The 21,552-nt window shown below is 41.6% G+C and overlaps 1 long non-coding RNA gene across 1 annotated transcript in view; it reads right to left on the reverse strand.

The window, feature by feature from the left end:
- Positions 1 to 20,160: 20,160 nt before the first annotated feature.
- Positions 20,161 to 21,552, reverse strand: part of LOC132210029 (uncharacterized) — a 71,287-nt gene continuing 69,895 nt past the window's right edge. Inside the window, exon 3 of the long non-coding RNA XR_009446193.1 lies at positions 20,161 to 20,273. This is a non-coding gene — a long non-coding RNA (uncharacterized LOC132210029). The remainder of the gene's footprint in view (positions 20,274 to 21,552) is intronic.

Raw genomic sequence — 21,552 nt, forward strand, 5'->3', positions numbered from 1 at the left:
CCCACATCCCCTGAAAGAATGAAGAGTACAAAGATCAGCTGATCTCTGTAGGCATGGATGAGGTCTGCGACTATCTTAAGAACATGTATATGTTGGACCTAATCAAATAATTCAGGAACAAAAACAGAAATTGCTGGAAAAACTCAGTAGGCCTGGCAGCATCTACAAAGAGAAATCAGAATTAATGTTTTCGGTCTGGATTCCTTCCACTGGGGAAGGGTCACTGGACCCAAAACATTAACTCTGATTTTTCCGTTGCAGTTGCTGCCAGACCTGCTGAGCTTTTCCAGCGACTTTCATAGAATCCCTACAGTGTGGAAACAGGTTCTTCGGCCCAACAAGTCCACACTGACCCACGTAGCATGCCACCCATATCCATCACCCTATAACCCACCCAACCTACACCTCCCTGAACACTGTGGACAATTTAGCACAGCCAATCCACCCTAACTTGCACATCTTGGAACTGTGGGAGGAAACCAGAGCACCTGGAGGAAACGCACGCAGACACGGGGAGAAAGTGCAAACTCTACACAGACAGTCATCTGAGGATGGAGCCGAACCCGAGCCCCTGGTACTTTGAGGCAGCGGTGCTAATCACTGAGCGGCCGTGCCACTCTGCTTTTGTTCTCAAAGTTTACATCTGATTTCTTCAAAAAATGAGTCAAATCAGACTTGAGTCATTAACTTTCTCCGCAGATGCTGCCAGACCTATTGAGTTTCTCCAGCACTTTCTGCATATTTATTTAAGGTATGCAAAGCCTGAGTTGATCACTTATCCAGAAGCAGTATGTTGAGCAGAGCAGTACACACTCTGTACTGCTCTGAGCTATCTGCTATTTGATTTTTGTTTGTTCAGTTTTTGAAGTTGGACTTAAACCCACAAGCGTCTGAGGCAAGATTGCTACCCATTGTACTAAGGGTCTGTTTCCGTACTGTATGACGCTAAGTCATTCCAATGATTAAAGACAGTGATCCTGAGGTGACCTGTTCTATCTAAGGAGTTTCACAGAATGTGAAAAAAAAATTACACGACCGATTTGAGGTAATTCCTCAAACTTAAGGATTCCGACTTAGTCAAGTCTTTGATTTGTTTATCTTGCTTGTGTTGCTATTTTTGGTTAGTGCCTACAGATGAGAATTTGCCTAATGCTGAGTTAGGCATATTTTACATAAGAAGTGAAAAAAATAGATACATGAATCTTCTTTGTTGATAATTGCTGCAACAAAGAAGAAAAAAGAAAACAGAGAAAAATGCAGTGAAAATTTATGACCTAACATTCCTTCAGGGTCGGGTAATTTATCAAATCCCCTCTCTGGTTTCAATTACACAGCTATCAAGAAAATAACCTATTTTAGCAGGTTCATTTGCCTCAGTGGGGAATGTAAGCTTTCAATGCTTCACCTCAACTTCAGTCTATCCCGTTTTTCTTTTGCGTTAAATTTTTTACAAAATATTAACCCCAGGAGGAGAGAAAAGTGCGCAGTGCCATGTCCCTCTCTCAGCTTGGCCTTCCCGTTTTGCCCCTGCAAAAGTTTGCTTGCAGTGACTCTGGCAGAATGGCGATAAATCCCAGTTTTACGGCTGAGCAATTCCAGCCTCTTTTTGCAGAACTGACAACTCCCCACCTCTCCATGCCCATTTAGACAGTTTCTGAGCTGGACTCATCTGTGTCTGATTAGCACTGAACCTGCCTGTATCTGATCTGAAAGAGCGGGTCAGAGTAATGGGGCGAAGGGCTGTGGAAACAAGGTGATGTGGAAAGCAGACAGAGGGAGAAGGGAGAGTGACAGAGGGGGATGACAAAATGAACAAGGGTTTCCAGTAAAAACTTCAGTACATGCCAATTACCGAAGCAAGCAATTAAGCAGACCTCCATCTATTCCCCAGCCCCCTCTCTGCCACCCCTCCCAAGACCCCTTGCTCCAGCTTTTCTGAGGAGTGTTTGTAAAACCATCGGTCACCAGATCCCCACAATGTACATTAGTTATAGAGGGCAAATGTCACCTTTGTTAGGAGTTCCACATAGCTCGTCAAAACCTCGACTTGCTATTACAAAGTAAATACTTTTTTATAGACTCATAAAATGAGTGGATGGGTTTGTACCACTTTTAAAGAAAAGGTTTTGGGACTGCATGAAAGGGAATGTTGTGCAGTTTTTATATTCTTTCCGTTCTCCCATGCTATGGGGGTTGGTGTGATGGTGCTGGTATCGGAGGAATTTCTGTAACTTCTAATCTGTCCCTGCCACATGTAGACCAACCAAGTGGAGTGAATGTAAAAAAATCATGTCATAATCAAAGAGTAGAAATATTCATTTTGTCACCCATCAGATTCTCTGAGGCCAGTAGTAGCTTATTCTGAGAACAAAAAGATACTTGTCTTGATCTATGGAAAAACCTCTGTGTAACGTAACAATATAAAAAAAAGGAGCAGGAATAGGTCATTTGGCCCTTACAGTCCATTCTGCCATTGAAGCAGATCATGGCAAGTCCTCTAGTGTAAATCCACTTCCCACATTATCTCCCAATCCTTTAATTCTGAAAAGTGAATCAACTTTGTTCTTAAATATACTCAATGACTGAGTACCCACAGCCCTTTGGAGTAGGCAATTCTAAAGGTTCATAACCCTTTGAATGAGGACACTTCTCCTCATCTCTATCCTAAATGATCAACTCTTTATTCTGAAACTTTGACACCATGTTTAAGATTCATCAGCCAAGGGAAACATTTTCTCAACATCAATGCCTTAGAACTTTTACGTGTTTCAATAACATCAGCTTTCATCTGGAATACAGGCTGAGTGTACTCAATCTCTCAGCACTGGACAACTCCCGTCATTTCAGTCGGTAGTCTGGTGAACTTTTGTTGCTCTCCACCAAGGGAGAAACCACTTATTTAAGGTTGGTATATTAATGTTGCAACTTAATAGAACCTTCTGTGGATTTGTGTCAGAAGTACTGCCTGGGGTTGAATTAAGCTTCATGGGTCAAAGACCCCAAGGCTCAATGTGAGTGTTGGGTGAATTACCTGATTTCAGTTTGGGTTACCTGCTGGAGCATGAGGAACGTGCAGTGCATTCATGGGCTAATGAAGGAGGAGGATACAGGAAATCGACAAGGCTCACAACCTTGCTTTCACTAAATTGTATGCACAGTCTACTGGTCCTTCTGCTCCATGGGAAAGCAGTGTCTGGCCTGACAATCCCTACAAAGGCCACCTGAGATGAGAAAATAAAGTGTCACTCACCCGTGACCTACTCTCCTCTCTACGGTTAAGCAGATTGTTGTAATGCCTGGGATCCATTGATTATCATGACATCTTGGGTCATTCCCACATCTTCACCATCGTCAATATCCTATGTGGATTTGGGAGAGTCATTATGGCTATGAAGTATATCTGCTGCGGAGGCAGGAATTCTATGCAGCAAAAATCTCACCATTCCATCCCTGGTAGAACTCCTTTAATGACACAGACTGCGCCTGGTCTCCATATATGTGCCATTGCATGTGTCTCTGTGTGTGTGTGTATGCCTGTTTATCTCTCTGTACATCTATGTATGCCTGCATGTGTATGCAGAGTGTTTCTGTCTGTGCGTATGTCAGTCTTTATCTGTCTCTATCTGTGTGTGCGTACGTCTGAGTGTGTGCATGTGTATGTTTCTGGGTGTGCATGTCTATGTAACTGTATATGTCTGTGTTCCTCTGTCTGTGTGTATGTATGTCTGGGTGTGTGATTGTGTGTATGTCTGTATATCTCTGTCTCTGCGTCTGTGACTCTGTCTGTGTTTCTCTCTCTCTATCTGTATATGTGTCTGGATGCATCGGCTCATCAAGGATTTGTCAGCAAAACGTACTCAAGAAGCGAACAATGAGATGATGTGAAAATATTGAACGTGTGCAGCTATTCGTAGCCAGTCAGGATTGGATTGAGAAAGGCCTCTGTGCTCTCCCTACCTGCTGACATTCACTCCATCTTTACGCTCTTTTACGGGACGTAGGCATCACTAACAAGACCAACACATTTTATTTTCAGAAAATACACTTTATTTATACGTTTTGTAAACAAATATTTCAATTTGAATATTACAGCACCGGCAAGAAAGTTTGATGTGCATTTATAACAATCTTCATATTTAGCAGATGAATTCTACGTCAGGGATGCAGCCCATTAGTAAATCATTCAACTTGTACATTACAGAAAAGTGCAATCAATATAGATAAAGGCAAAGTCCTGCAGATGCTGGAGATCTGAAACAAAGTAGAAAGTGCTGAGAAACTTTCAAGTTCTGGAAGCATTTGGGGGAGAGAGAGAGAGACTGAGTTAACGTTGTGAGTTCAACGTGGGTCTTCTTGACGAAGGGTCATGCTCGACTTGAAACACTAACTGTGTTTTTCTCCCCACAGACGCTGCCAGACCTGCTGAATTTCCCTGGCACTTTCTGTGATCAATATAAACTTCACTTTTGTATGTGTCCCTCTGAGGTACATCAATTTCAACAGTCTCGTTTTACCACATTTCCCATCAGTAGTTGCCCTTGAACTGAGGGCCTTCGCAGGGCCATTTAAGAGGGCAGTTAAAAATCAAACCCTTTGCTGTAGGTCTGGAGTCACATGTAGGCCAGATCAGGTAAGGATGGCAGTTTCACTCCCTAAAGGACCTTAGTGAATGAGATGAGTTTTGATGACAATCAGTCATAGTTACATGGCCCCATAGTGGAGATGAAGTTTACATTCCAGATTAATCAGTCGTTGAGCTTAAATTCCTTTACCTGCCACAATGGGGATTTGAAGCTAGGTCTCCATGGTCACAGTCTCCACTTATAGGGTTACTTGTGAAGATTTTGTCTTGGCCTGAAGTACTGGAGAACTGCCACCTTCTAGGAACAGAACTCTGTGGTGCACTCCATACAATCAAAGTGAATGGGGCACTGGGGCAACAGGAACTCTGCTGGGCAGAAATCTCCAAACTCTGACTGCTGTAACAAATTTTACTTGGCTTTCCCATACTTCCTGAAAAAAAGAAATTGCAGTTTTGAAACTCAAACAAAAATTAGTTTTAAAAAATACTAATAAGTGTGTAAAATTAGGGAGCATTTACCCCTATGCGAAATAAAGGAGCTATTTGAATCTCTAATTCCTTTCCCCATTACCTAAACGGCACCTGACCGTATTGGTTACAGAAGTTTCCATTGCTAGATGCTCATTGGGAAAAATGTATAACTTCTCCAAAGATACTCATACACTCAGCTCAGTGGGAAAGTTAGCCTGCTCTCTGGTATTAAAGAAATACTGGATGAGGTCTCATCTAACTTACCGCCACATGCTAGTAACCATAAGCTATCAAGCTGTGTATGCGTGTGTGTGTGAGAGATGAAGACTATTTACTGCTACTTTCAGATCACAATGTTTGTTTGTTGTGACGTGATTTTCACGATTGTAGTTTGCAATATTCAGATTCAGTCTTGGATGTCATTTTTAATTAGAAGATTTGACAGCCACATTTACCTGCTTGTTGGATGTTTTAAAAAGCACCACATTTAACATTGCACATGCACAAACATCTAAGTGTACACACACACAGATACAAACTAATACACGCATGGACAGATACACACAAGAACATATGCTCACACACACAGGTAGACATGTACACATAAAGGCAGACACAGTTTTAATCTCATGGGGTAAAATGATATTCATGCACATGCCCGCACACGCACACACACACACATGCAACAGGCATACATACAGACTGATGTGCACAGACAGACTCAGACACCCACAGACACATGCAAACAACGAGACAGACACAAACAGATCTAAGCAGATGCACTGACACACACAAATATCCAGCTGGACACACAAACACACCGACACACACACCCATGCACACAAAAGCAGACATACACACAACCCACTTTCCAACTAACATCATCTTCCATGCATAAAGGATAAGATTCTTTCAAATTTATAAGTTTACCAAGATCTGCAAAGTCACACCAACCTGACCCCGATGTTAAAAGAAAATCCAGAAAATATCTCAACATTTCCAGATTAAACCCTGGTATCCCTTTAGCTCAACGCAAACAAAAATGTTACAGATAGCAGGTTAATTATGAACAATGTGTTTCTATTCATCATGACAAGTGATACCTAATGTTGTGTGGGGGTGTAAGGAGAGTAGATTTCGTACTTGCAAGCGTAAAACCCTTCGTCTAATGCAACTGGGATATTCTGTGAAGCAACACCATAAAATACGGGAAGGTCTTCCTTGTGATATGGAGTCGAGTAACCTTCATAAGAAATTTCTGTCCCTTGTTATACCTGTTCAGTGTATAAATGATTTATTATCAAAATTATCTCCGTGGGTTGAATTAAATTGAAGTTTATATGTCAGTTCAAAATATTGACATATAAACAAGGCTTGTGCACACATGTAAGTGTATGTAAATTTATATGTGTGTCCAATAACTGATTGAAAATCCTAACGCTCAAGTTTCACCATCCTTTGCTTTATAAAGAGAAATCACTAATACTATAAAAGCACAGAACTTAAGCTTGTACTGAAACTTGTTGTTGGAAGTGCAAAGGAGAAACAACAAGACTAAAGATTTTGCACTGTTAAAAAATGAATTACTTTAACAATGCAAAGGCAATGTCTAGTTTTGTCACTGAATTAGAATACTGCGGCATTTCCCTCACTAGTAACAGCTCTTGTATTTGTGAGAAAACTGAATTGTCATGTTCTTCCCAATTCTATGCTGAATAAATAGATAATAATAAAAAGTGAAAAATTATTAAAGACTGGCAAATGAAACTGGATTAATTTAGGATGCCCGGTCAGGATGGGGAATTTGGACTGAAGGGTCTGTTTCTGTGCTGTACATCTCTATGGCTCTAACATAATTGCCGAATATTTAAAATAAATGGAACATGGATTTGTAACAAGCTTCCTAAAGTTGGCTACATGTTATTTAGTTAGCATTAGAATCTCCCTAACTGTTGCACAATTCTCCACAAAGACGCATTCAACTGTAATTTCTAAATTCAGAATAAAAAATTCTAAATTGTGTTCTGGAGTAAAATCTGTTTACACTAACAAATCATTCAACTACACCAAAATCATCAATCTTATGTCATTAGAGCAAAAAGGGTCAATGATAACTTGTTGATTTATTTAAAACTTATTAAATAAATAACTTCAAAAGATGCTTAAAATCAAGTAGAAATGAATAAAATTGAATCATTTGTTTGGTGAGATGTGTGTTTATTCTGTGTATTTATGCAAAATGAAATTTTCTTTTCAAAATACTGTCATAATGATTGTACAGAAAACAAACAACAATTTCTTAGAATAGATCAGAGCTATGAAACATGGTTTCAACAGAAATAGCTACAATTGTGTCACTAAGAGATGTCACCCAATGCACACTAAACATTTGAGGGTAATTAGGCATTCTAGAAATCAAACTCAGGGAGCTTAAATGCTTCTGTATCATTTTATTAAAATATAATTCTGAAAATGTGAAATAACATATGTGTTGGCATGTTGGCATAAAATCTGAAATATTTTAGTCAGAATTCTTGGCAAAGCGTTTGTGAAATACTCCAGTCCTTAGAGATTTTATCTGTAGAAATAACATGATGGGTCCGATGCATACAGTGCTCCTTGAAGTTCTTTCTTCAAATTGTTACTCTCTGTTTCAAGCTTAAAAAGGCTGAAGCTTTCCTTGCTGCAGGATATCTGACATTTCCAAATAACCCAACATTTGTAAAGAAAACATTCGCCTTAATGCAGTAATTCCGACAAGATGCTACGCTCAACCTCTCAGTTCGCAAGCTTGTTAGCTTTCTCATTTACTTTAGCCACACCCGAGTGTTGAGCCTTTTAATTAGTTCTTGTGAGATTTATTTTCAGGGAGATGCTTTTCTTAGCCATTGAGGTACCTTCAAAATTACTCAAATGAAGTAATCCAGACGAACAAAAATAACCCAAGTAAAACTAAGCTGTTTCTCTGGACGTGAGGATTTAATAATTCAGGGTTTCAAATAAATGAACAATAACTGAGGCTGTATTAAAATAATACACTAGACAAGATGGTTAAATATGTTATATTGGTTTGAAATATCATAAAATTGGTACCAATGTAATACAAGAGACTGATAATAATATTAACATAGAACATTGTCTTATTGTGTAATATTATTGCTCCAGTTCTCTCCAAATCTTACATTTTTGTATTTGAGTATCTATTCCAAACAAGTTGCCTTCAAGTGCAGCAATTTTAGGATACAAATTTTTGTATTTTATTTGAATTTCCAGACCACAATTCCAGGGTACACAGTTACAGTTTCTTATTTCTCTGCAGGACAGAATTACGACTGATTACTCTCAACATAACATCACTTCCCACAGAAAAATGCACCAGCTTTAGCTTCCTAATTCTCTTCCTTCTTTTCCCCTTTATCCCAAGCATTTTTTTTAAGAAAAGATTTGGATTTATTTTCTTCTAAACTTAGCATTTTGCTTTGTTTCGCTGGGGAGAATGACAACAATTTGGCAAACTCTCTTCTGACTGCACTCGCAATTGACAGGCAAATTATCTAGAGCCCTGCTGTTCTTATTATCAGAGGGGAAACTATCAGGAGGATGTGTGGGTGATCCCTCTCTCCTGTCACTATTTGTCAGTGGGACAAGGGCTGTCGTTATAGGTAGCTGACAGGTAATTTCAACAATAACAATTACTCCTATTACTGGTGTCATAAACAATTCAGCAAAGATGCGGCAATAACAATGGTTTATAATTCCGCGCTGTATAAATAAATGCCAGCTGGTAACAAGTAATTTGCCTGGAATCAAAAACCTCATTCAACGTAAATATTTTTATTTTGAGGAAGAATGGCCAGGACAAATATGCAATTAAATAAGAAATTAAGAAGCATTCAGCTGGAAGCTGGCTGGTAAACACTATTTTCAAAACACGACTAACCCTGATGACTGTACTTTAGATGCATATATAGCAGCATATGTGGTGGGAAAAAAATTAATGTTCTATAACATCCAAGTATCTTGGCACTTGTTTAATGCGTACTTTCCTGCCAAATAAATTAGAATTTTGTTCCACTTAATCCAAAATAAGAAACTAAGGAATTAGCAATAGTTACAATCTGGGAGATATATTTTCTTGCATCTTTAAAAAAATGTGGTTAAACCATTGTACAGGCATATTGCCAGTGGCAATATTGCACATTCCATTATGTAAATATGTTCTTAAGTGGAATATTGAAACTTTCGTCCTATTCTTTAATGCATACAGTGTACAGGATTCTCTTCAAAGTAATTAAAAGAGTCACGCCAGAATATGCCTAACTAGAACCTCTAATCCACCCAAATTTGCAATTTCCTTACGTGACCAGCAGACAATGCAGCATCATTCCGACAAGCAGAAAAAGAATTTGAAAATCTCTAATTAGAGAGAGCTGAACAGCAATTAACGCATGTCAAACTTCACTTCATCAAGTGCCACTCTAATTTTCTCACTAAAAATTAATGGACTTTTCTGACCCCAAGGCAATGTTGTTTCAAATCTGCTCAAGATGCAGTGTTGCACAGCTAAGCATCTGATTACAATCCGCACACTTCTAACTGCCATCATTCTCACTGCCACAGATACTTTGTCAACAGTAAAATTACAGCATGCTGATAAAAATGCATAATAGTATCACTCAACTGTAAGCCTGTTCACACCATGTTGGAACACCTAGGTTTAATTTACTGAAACCAGTCTTAATTCAAGAACAGCTCTATTCCTAGTTCCTTCGCACCATACTTTACTTTCCAGACTAATCCAAAATGAGCATTTCTTATGTTGAAAAAGTGAAACAATTGGGCAATTGCTACTAAGGAAACTGAAACTTATTTTTACTTTTGACATTTCCTTCAAAAAATATTCAAGGACACACAGCTAAAGATTTTTTTTCCTGCTTTAATGACTTGGCCTTCAGTAAATTTTCAGTGTTTGAACTCAATAATGGACATAAACTGAATCAAAAGGATTTGAAATAATTTCTCTCTGATTTTCGTGAAAGTACAAATGAATGGAAATTAACAAAATAAGGAAAGATCTTGCTTATGTTTAATGTTGGTCATAGGGATGATGAAAAATTTACCCTGGGTTTCACAAACAAAAAATAAATGCAATTGCTGAAGTGAAATGGAAAACATTCGATGTCTCGACACAGATGCGATCCTTTAAACTCTGCCACGTTAAATAAAGCTTCAATTCTACCGACATCAGAAGTCAATTGACACAGATCAGCCATATGGTATTTTTATCACCAAAGCCACATTGTTCATTATCCAAAGTTACATAATTCTGCTCCCCAGCTCTGTGTAATATTGATGTACTCAAGAGTTCAGTGACCACAGGCTATCTGGAGTATACTCGCAATATTCTATTGAAGAGGAAATAATGAATCATAAAAGCCCAGAGAAGCCAGCTTTTGCCTGCTAATTCTCTGTTGTAATTTCATTGTTTGGCATCTGAGATGAGTTCTGTGCTGCTGAACAATAAGGCACGCACAGCTAGTGAATGCAAATGGAGCTGCTTTATTACTCAGAGTCTCATGCCTGTGTTTAATAGAGGTGGAAGGAATATGATTTTTATTTAATTCATTCATAAAAAAGGAACCATATCAATTTCGTTTAAAAATCATTCAATAAACACTCTGGACTCAAACCAGCACCAACATTTAATTTTTTTAGGCAAAAGAATAAAACTTTGCTTTTCAATTCTAGTACCTGGATCCAGTCTCAAATTAGAAGAGAAGGGATTAAGAATAATTCCTAGCTAGCAGCATCATCAAAGAAAGACTAAATGTTTCACCTTCAATCACAAAAGTAAGATACACTCAATGATATCCATTTTTTCTTTCTCCATAAAACAAGGTGAAAAAATTGACAATATAATTTTGCTATCTGCAAGTGATCTGGAGGATTTTTTAAAAAATGCCTTTTCTTTAATCCCTTCCCTCTTTACCATTTTATCAAAACTGCTTATTTTCTACCTTCAGGCATTGAGTTGTTGAAATTTCGCTGTCCATTCTGTAGACTGTCTTCCTGGTGCATCTGATTTGCATAAATTTGTCTCCAGCCGAGAATCCTCTCAGTTCATTAAAGGATCTCCTCACATTATTCCTAACCCTGCTGTCAGTAAGGAATTCACCTGTGCTGATTGAAAAAAGGGAGCAGAAACCAAACAGAATCCGTCATCTCGAGCAATCTTCCCTCGTCCCTCCCAAGAAATGGGCAACATTTACTCCTAACAGAGCCATATCATGATGGATACCTCCAGAGATTAGAGGTTAAAGTTGACTTGAGGGTCAGAAGAGAGAAAGAGGGAGAGAGAAAGAAAAAAATAGGTCAAACCTGATTCCAAAGTGGATACTTTGTTGTCATATGGACCTAGCATTAGGCTGTGTGCATTCCTCAATCAACTTTTAGTGATGCAGCCAAAGAGCGTGAGGGAGCCCTTGCAGGATCTGCTAAAGTCTGAAATACAACAATTAAAAGCACATGCAAATGGAGTTAATATCCAGCTGATCATGGACCTCTGCAAAACTCTGTACTGCCAGCGTGTAATTATCCATTTCTATTATTTTTGATTCAGCTCTCAGGATTGTCTCAGTTTATTTGGAGGAGGCGAGTCGACCCATTGCCTGAACCTGTTCAGTGCTGCGCTGAATAAAACTTTTATGGCTCGTAAAAAGGCAGCAATCCATCTCAGTGCGCTTTGCAGCATACTTCAGTGACAGTTCGTTTGCTAAGTCTTTTCTAAAGCATTGCCTGTCACTGAGGCCGAACTTACATTCTATGTTGCATACAGACAACCTGATAATTATTTCCTAGCATGCTGGGAGAACCTCTAAAACAGCCTGGGGAGAACATTTATTTCATAGGCCAAATAAAATCCACACCTAGCCTGTGCAAACGATAAAATAATTGTCGTGTTTTAGACACTTTATACTTGTTTTGTGGTAAATCAAACGTGTGCGTGTGTGTCTGTTTTACACTTTCCTATTCCAGATTATTTTAAGTTTAACTTGTCATAAGAAATTATTATATTTCTCTCTCTAGTTTGATGTATGTGCGATTTCTTGCCTTCCCCCCACCCTACAAATACTTCTCTGTTTGCAGAGTATATACAAACTTCCATCTCCACCTCCCCCTTGTCTCTGGGCCTTCAGGTCACTGGACTGTACACACAGCACTGCCGACAAGCCCATAAATCCGAGTGAGGGTCTGTAATGTATTAAGATTGGTAACGTCAAAAAAAGAGCCAAAAAAAAGACCTCACTTGAGCACTTCCCTTCAAAAGAAAACTTTTAAAAATTCCCTCGAACCACTTAACGCCGTCTATAAAATACATTCCCACTGGCGTTGTTTTGACATGCTCTGGCCGTTCAATCCTTGTTTGCGTTTTACAAGTTATTATAAATAAACAAATAAATACTGCCCAACATTTTATATTTTTGTTTGTCGTGTAGCCATTTTGGCAGAGGTCACCCATTTCAGGGCTCCTCGCCACAATTTTGAATCACATCCCGAACTGCAGAGAAAATCCCAGGAATTTAAAACACAGTTTAAGTGGTGAAATGGGCGGTGGCACAGAGAGAAGTTGGTGCGCATTTTAAGATAAGAGTTGACGCTCACTCTTTTATGTTGTTGTGGGCTCTTCGGTAACGGAGGTATTTGCATGAGTGCCCTTGCCAGTCGGGAAGAATTATCAGTCCACCCTGCCTCCTCTTCAGTTGCTCCACAGTAGCTGCTTACCTCTGTTACTGGGAAAAGCTGATTCCTGCTGGTTGGAGAATTCTCGCTGGCTGGAACAATGAAAGATTTCAGACAAGACAGCAGCGCCGGAGTGACCCCCCTACACCCCGTGCTTACCCCATGGCAAAGGGAAGACAAGAACGAAAGAAATTCTTTCTTAACTGTGAAGCAAAGTCCAAAATCACTGCAGGTGCAGAAATATTTCGGCTGTAGGAATAAACCAGCATTGGGGAAGGAGGAAGCGCTTATCAGGGTGAGCAGAAATGCACCGCGTCGTTCTAAAGTAGTTTTCGAGGATGTGCAAAGGTATCAATACATTCGAGTGGAAATTTCCCCTCCCGGGTGTGACATGAGCAACAGTGAGAAAGGTGGGAAAATGTAGGGAGAGAATGTCTGTACTGCACGCAAAACAAAACCTTTCGACATATCCAGGTACATGTGACAATAATAAATCAAAAGCACGAAAAAATCAGATTCTCAACATCGAGAAACATATTCCCCTCCAGCCATAAATGTTGACTTTAGAATCTTGCCATTGAGCAGTGAGAATTTTAATTCCATGCATTTGGGATCTCATAAGACCCCCAACTTGTCATCCTTTCCAATTCTCCTCTCCTTCCTTAAGACAGAGCAGGTACCTGGCAGCTAAGTTCACCAAATGTGTGTCCCAGCTAACATGCAACATTCCAAAATATTCTGTGGCCATTAACTTACTCAGCTCTTTGAACACACAAATCAACACCAGCACAGCATTGGCCTTTGCAATCTCATCCTGTCTGCTCTTGGACCAAATCAGACACCACTTCTCCTTCTACACTTTACTTCGGAGCTCAGGGATACCTAAGACTTGTATGTTCCTGCCAGATCTCTGTCTAGAGACACAGGCATCACATATATTTGAACAGGAACCATCTTCTGGCTCGCAACTCGCTTTCTTAGTGCATACTTACTTCAGCATTGGCTTATGGGCAGCCAACCTTTGTGTGGCCCACACTCACTGCCAGCTGCCTCGGGTCTGCCTGCTCCCATCTCACCGTCTCGGGCTGCCTGCTCCCACACTCACTGCCAGAGGGAGAGGCAGGCAGCTTGTGACAGTGGAGTACACTGAACAGTCAATCTACCAGCCATATAGAGAATGGCCATGCTGCTGTACGGCACTGTGCTAGATCAATATCAAACCTGGAGAATATTCAGTGTGGCAAACTTTCTGCATGTGCTTCAAGCAAATCGCTGTGTTTGAAAGTTAGAGGAGAGCAACTAACATAACTAAAGGGCCCTCCCAACCCAGTTATATTCTCTTGCACCCTCTTCCATCAGGCAGAAGATATAAAAGTTTAAATACATGTATGAACAGATTCAAGAACAGCTTCTTCCCTGCTATTATCGGACTTTCGAACTGACCTCTTTCATGTTAATGTTGATCTCTCACTCTGCATCTTCTCAGCAGCTGTAACACTGTATCCTGCACTCTGTTCTGTCAGCCTGATGCACTTGTATAATCCGATCTGCTTGTAAAACTTATAAGGCAACACTTCTCACTGTACTTTGGTATGCTTGACAGTAATAAATCAAACTGAATCAAATCAAATCAAAAGCAGTCCTTGATGGGTAAAGAGAAACTTGAATCAGTCAGGGGGTCGGGGGGACCATCACAGTCAATGGATGATAACAATTTCAATCTAAGAGGTTGTCATAGTCAGTCATGTGCTTGGTCCTACTGGAGTCTCGGGATCCATTTCCTGCAGTAGGGCACTGAGCCAGTCAGCCCTATCGGAGAAGTGCGGTCAATTCCAAGATTACAGGAGGCTCAGTAAAGACATCAGTCTTCAGGGATGGACGAATATTCCCTGCAACGAGACAAAAGGAGGGACTGAGTTTGATGGCAGTGACCAGCACAGCTCCTAGTTTGGTGCAGATGCAGGAAAGGTAGTGAGGTATCCCTCATGAGTGAGTAGGAAGTTCAGAGGGCAGGAAGGGAGGAGGAGCTAAGGGAGAGCTGCTGAGTGGAGATTATGTGATTGTGACCGTGAGCCCCGGTGAGATCAATGCAGTGGCCAAGTGTGAGTGAGTGGCGGGAATATGTGATAGCAAAGGGTACAATGCGGCTCTCACCTTTGTCGTGCGCAGAGGATCATCGACTTTCTTTGAGCACTGTTGAGTATTCCATTTACCCCAGACCGCAACACCTACCCTGGCTGAACAACTGTCCCAGTTCGGAATGAGCCATTAACTCTGTCTCTCTCCACAGATGCTGCCAGACCTGATGAGTTTCTCCAGCAATTTCTGCTTTTGTTACAAACTTAGTTTGATGCCACATTGCTGCTCGGTCTATAAGTGATCTGAACAGGCTGCATGTTGTATGGTGGTGTCATGTCCAGTTTCTAAGCATGAAAGTGCAAACTGGGGGTGTAACTATAGTATTCGTTCAATCAGTCTGAATATTTATATCTCTCATATGCCTATTAAGGTTTCTACAGGTAGATTTAGCAACTATTTGATGAGACAAGGCAGGTTTAAATCACTCAGTTCCTTTATTGTAAACCATGTGAACGTACAGAGCTATTTATTTAATCTGCAACCACTTGTCTCTGTGAAATGTCAGAAAATAACAAATATGATTCTCTTTTGCACATTAGTACACCTTATTTGATTTGAAGGAAGTTACTTTTGCGTTATGAACCATTTAATTTTGAGCAGTTTCTTTCTATAATAACATATTTGTGACTCTGTCACAGGAAGGCAGGATTAGAAGTAGGCCATTCAGCCCCTCAAGCCTGTTCCACCATTCAGTAAAACATGCTGATTTGTGTCTTTACAATGTTCACCCTTCTTGGCTGTGTATTCTGTAATCCTTTTAAACTGTATCCATCCCGGATAAAGCAGCCCACTTAATTGGCACTACATTCACGAATATCCACTCCCTCCATCACTGATTCTCAGTGGCAGCAGAATGCACCATCTACAAGATGCAATGGAGAAACTCACCTAGACTCCTTAGACAGCACCTTCTCAACCCATGGCCATTTCTATCTAGAAGGATAAGGGCAGCAGTTATATGGGAACATGACCACCTGAAAGTTCCCCTTCAAGTCACTCACCATCCTGACTCGGAAATGTATCGCCGTTCCTTCACTGTTGCTGGGTCAAAATTCTGGAATTCCCTCCCTAAAGGCATCGTGGGTCAACCCACTGCAGGAGGACTGTAGCGGGTCAAGAAGGCAGCTACCAACTTCTCAAGGGAAACTAGGGATGGGCAACAAATGCTTGTTTAGCCAGTAATGCCCATGTACTGCAAGTGAGTAAAAAAAGACCTTGCCTGGTAAACACATGAGGACCACAACTTTGAAATGATTCATCCTCATCTCCCTCATTTGGTAGAGGGATAGAGAGTTCCTGATTCCCACTCTGCCTGACTCATGTATGTCAAAGTGTTTCTGACATCACTCCTGAATGCCTCCTGCCCATTACTCCTTAACTTATCACCCGTCCCTTGCCCACTTCCTAACACCCCCTGCCAATGGAATGAGTTTCTACCTACATCCTCTGTCCAATCTTTGAGTTATGTTGAACAGCCCAATTAGAGCACCCCTTACCTGTCTCTAATGAGAGAGCACCGCGATGGACCAGTTAACTTTACTTTGCTTTTTACCCCTGGCTGCTTGAGGGAATATAACCTGATCTACGCAACTTGCCCTCAGAATGTCACCTTTTAAATGTTGGCTTCATGCTGCAGTCTCTGTAGCGAGCCACTCTTGTTTTTCTGGGTGGGGTGATATTGCTCAGTGGTCGGATCTTTTTATTTGGAGGGGTCGGACGCAGTTAGGGGAGAGGTGAGTGGTGGTTGCGGGATTTGGTGCAATGATGTTTGATCTGTCCAAGACTGAATGTAGTGTACTGTTATCCTTGCACTGGAGTAGAATCATACAATTCAGTGTGAAAGCAGGTCGCTTGGCCCATTGTGTCTGCTCTATCCCTCTGAAGAACCTCCCACCCACACCCAACCTCCTACCCTATAACCTTGCATTTCCAATGGCTAATCCACCCATCCTACACATCCCTGCACATGCTGGGCCATTTAGCATGGCCACTCCACCTAACCTGCAGACCTTTTGTCTGTGGGAGGAAACTGGAACACCTAGAGGAAACCCACGCAGACACCGGGAGTACATGCAAACTCCATACAGACATTTGCCAGGCTGGAATCAAACCCAGATCCCTGGCACTGTGAGGCACCGTGCCACCCCAATAGCACATTCATGTCTTTTATTTCTGCAGTCTTGTCAAGGAGTGGCCAGGCAAAGCCTCAGATTGGTAAAGTTAGAATTGAGTCATATTAACAGGAGATAAACATCCGATGACTATGAATAGATTCACTGATGCCCATCAGTACACCTTGTCTCCTGTGTAATAATACACGCAGGGAAGGAGGGAATTGACATCACTGGCCAGAAGGGAAAGGACACATTTCTCTTCTCTGGGAAGGGCTTTTCTCATTGACACTGACACTCCTGCATTCTCAAGTCCTCCATTGGTTACACAGACTGCAGAAGCTCATGAAGGAGGTTCAGCACCACCTCCCTTAGGGCAATTAAGGATGGGCAGTAAATGCTGACCCATCCAGAGATGCCATAACCCGTTACAGACCGAAGAATTTATTTGAGTCATAGGTTGATTCATTCCAAAGGTCAATGTGTCATTAGCTCCTGCCAACTGGTGTGGTTTCACCTGAAGTCTAGATAAAGCCCTGTAAATGGCATTCCTCTCACCCTGTCAGGCAGGTGCACTGGGCTAGGGACACTGCTGAAGGATTTTGATAGTTAATGAGCCAGCTCATTAAGGAGCGAATTCACGGCCACTGTCTGTGAGCCCCATACAATGTCACTGTGACTCCAGAATGAAGTGGGATTTTCCAGCTGACAGGCTGGAGAGGGTATCTCTCATTATCTGTGTCTGCTCGGGCGTGGGGGTGGGTGAGGGCACTGGGCATGGGGAGTTACCCCACCCCGGCTTGTGCATCTGACTCCACCCTATCATCAGTCCCCCAATCCTGCCCTTATCATTTTGGCTAGGGCTCCCACAATGACCCTCAGCCATTGATGGGGGCAGTGCCTCTAGCAGTCACTGGCACTGGGTAAAAAGGAAGCTGCCATCCCCCTTACTGACCCAGAGCTGGTCCTCCTGTCACCAGGAATCTCAGTCAGAGTGGTGACCAATTGAGTGCCTGATCCCATCAGGCCTCTCCTACCAAAGTGAAAGGAGGGGATAATTGGTTTTCCATCAGTTCTCCAACTGATAGGCCAGGATCCCTCCCTTCCTTAAAAAAATCAGCCCAATTAAATCCCTGCCTATGTATAACAGGATTTGAAGTGTTTCTGTCAGATCTGAACTAGGTCTGTCACAGAGCCACATCTTTCTCAATCATCTCCTGCCCAGTTTACAACTGCTACCCATTTTTTTTTTTGTTTTTGTGCCAATGTTGCCAAATGGCACAGTACCATTCCTTATGCCTTTGAAGACCCCACCACTCCTGCATTTTCTCCGGCACTTTCTGATTTTCCATTTTCGGGCTGCAGGGGTGTGTTCCTGCTAATTGATTTGCAGAATTATAGTGGACCAGTCGGTGAGAGGGCAAGGTGTCAAGTTCGCACTATCTCAGGGTCTTTGCCATTTCGCCTTTTCTCAATGTCCATCAAGACCACCCACTGCACCTTAACCAAACCTGTCTCAGCAGGGCTTTTTATCCTGGTTTATATGTACACCCAACTGCCACGCTGTAGGGTCAGGTTTCATAACAGAGAGCAGGAACGGAATATCGAGATAGTCACAGCATGCTGGCCTGTCAAAAGCACTGGTAGCCTTTCTGATGCAAGCAAGACTTCTTCAGCAGTAAGACCAGGGTGTAAACATCATTTTACGAAGCAGGTGGACCCCATGGGCATCAGATCTGTAGCCCCAGCAACAGAAGGGTCTCTTGTGGTGTAGTGGTAGTGTCCTTACCTCTGAGCCAGAGCTTCCAGGTTCAAATCCCACCTGCTCTGGGGCTGTGTAATAATATCTGAATATGTTAGTTTTCAGACGTTTCGTCACCATTCTAGGTAACATCATCAATGAGCCTCCAACAAAGCGCTGGTGTTGTGTCCCGCTTTCTATTTATCTGTTTAGGTTTCCTTGGGTTGGTGATGTCATTTCCTGCGTTGGTGATGTCATTTCCTGTTCTTTTTCTCAGGGGATGGTAGATTGGCTCCAAATCAACGTGTTTGTTGATGGAGTTCCGGTTGGAATGCCATGCTTCTAGGAATTCTCGTGCGTGTCTCTGTTTGGCTTGACCTAGGATGGATGTGTTGTCCCAATCAAAGTGGTGTCCTTCCTCATCTGTATGTAAGGATACGAGTGATAGTGGGTCATGTCGTTTTGTGGCTAGTTGATGTTCATGTATCCTGGTGGCTAGCTTTCTGCCAGTTTGTCCAATGTAGTGTTTGTCACAGAATGGTGATGAAATGTCTGAAAACTAACCTTCCAGCTCAGCGAGCAAACTCACACCCAGAAACTCAACCTGAGCTACAAATCTTCTCAAAACTCGCTATCTGTGAATAGGTTGATTGGAAATGTGCCGGCCCATGGCCTTGACTGTACTCATCCACTGCTGTTGGAAGTCACTTGTGGATTTGCAGTTTGGTAACTGGCACACAAATGTTTGCAAATTATTTTGCATTTGGTGCTCATCTCTCCCAGGTTATTACTCGGTTCTGGAAATAGGTGGCAACTGTTTGGACTGTGAGAGATGAAGCATTGCCATGACACAGGGCAGCAGAGACTGACCCATTGGTGGGTACAGTGCCATCTACAGTAACTGACGCTACTGTCACTCAGGGCACAAAAAAGCTACCAGCTCCCTGACTGACCGAGAGCTGATCCTCCTGACATCAGGGACATCAAATTGAGCAGTTGCCATCTCAGCGTCTCAAATAAGAGAATTACACTGACTTTCTAGTCACCCTGGTAAATGTATATAGCACAGATTGGCAGCAGTCCTTGGCCACGTCAAGATATCTGGAAGATACTGTTTTGTTTGTGAGAATAAATTGTGGACGAAGTGTGTTAGTTGTCCTAGACTGAGCTATTGATAAGGTGCTGTCTCTAGGTTAGCAGTAGACACACAACAAAGGAACTGGAATAAGGATGGTACAATGACCGACACAGCTTGGTTTTGCTGTATGCCCTGCTTAAAGAAATTCATAAATTTGAAGCAAAATATAAATTAAAGTGTGTTTATTCCACATACAACACCACCAAAGTACTACCACCTTACTGTGATGGATTTGTCTGACTGAAGAGAGGATTTGAGAAACACACCAAAGGTAGCGACAGCAGATGACACACAGTCTCCGTTTCCATTTCAGTCACAAGTCATCAGGGGCACTCCGTGGCCATCTGTGTTCTATAAATTACAGTAAGACAGCACATGTCACTTGTAAATCAACAGAGAGCAGGCCTCATTTACTGCAAGAGGGCTTTTATAAATTCCGCAAAGCACAGATGAACTGCCCGATACGCACAGTGTTGTACATTTCGACGCTGCTTTTATCTCTGTGTGTTCACACTGCAGTATCACAGGTATCAACGTGTGCTTGCGGTTCTCCTCTAAAAGCAGGAGGGTGTTGCTTATGAGTTGTGTTTCTGCAGACATCGAACCTTAGGTTTATAATTACCTTGGTATAATATTTTGATAAGGATGGTATAACTCCTTATGTTGACAGGGTTCTTGCTTGCAAATCACTTTTTCATTAAGTTAGAAGTCAGATAGCAATCAACATTGGACTTACTAGGGCAGTTCCTACAGCTTACGTTAGGACATCCATCAGTGCAATGTAATGGATGTGAGTTTGCTCGCTGAGCTGGAAGGTTAGTTTTCAGATGTTTCATCACCATTCTAGGTAACATCATCAGTGAGCCTCCGACGAAGCGCTGGTGTTATGTCCCGCTATAGAAATAGAAATAGAAAGCAGGACATAACACTCGTGCTTCGTCGGAGGCTCACTGATGATGTTATCTAGAATGGTGACGAAATGTCTGAAAACTAACCTTCCAGCTCAGCGAGCAAACTCACATCCAGAACCTCAACCTGAGCTACAAATCTTCTCAAAACTCGCTAGTGCAATGTAATTGCCAGGATTACAGTAGGTATTGGGTTATGGTATGTATATCATTAAGGGTCATAGTGTAGTAGTCATATCACTGGGCTAGGAACCCAGAGCTCCAGGCTAATGTTCTGCAGACATAGGTTTGTATCCCACTGTGAACATATAATTCAATTTTAAAAATCTGGAATTAAAATCTAGCCTTATGGTGACTATGTAGCCATTGTCCTATAAACGCATCTCGTTCCTTGAGGGAAGGACATCTACTATCACTTACCTGGCCTGGCCTAGATGTGACTACAGACCCACAGCAATGTAGTTGACTCTTAACTACCCTCTGAAAGGCTCTAGCAAGCATCTCAGTTCAAGGGGCAAGTAGAGATGAGCAACAAATGCTGTCATTGCTGGCAATACCCATTTGCCATGGAAGAATAAAAGGAACTGGTAATTTTAGAGTGAGTGAATCAGAATACCATTTGAATTATGGTAGACATTATGAATATGTATTAATACTGCAGCATGCATTAAGCTTGGTAGAGCTATCAAATAGGATCATTATCAAGGTTAAGGGAACGGAAG

Source organism: Stegostoma tigrinum, chromosome 9 (genome assembly GCF_030684315.1).
Source record: "Stegostoma tigrinum isolate sSteTig4 chromosome 9, sSteTig4.hap1, whole genome shotgun sequence".
In the NCBI taxonomy this organism is placed as follows: Eukaryota; Metazoa; Chordata; class Chondrichthyes; order Orectolobiformes; family Stegostomatidae; genus Stegostoma; species Stegostoma tigrinum.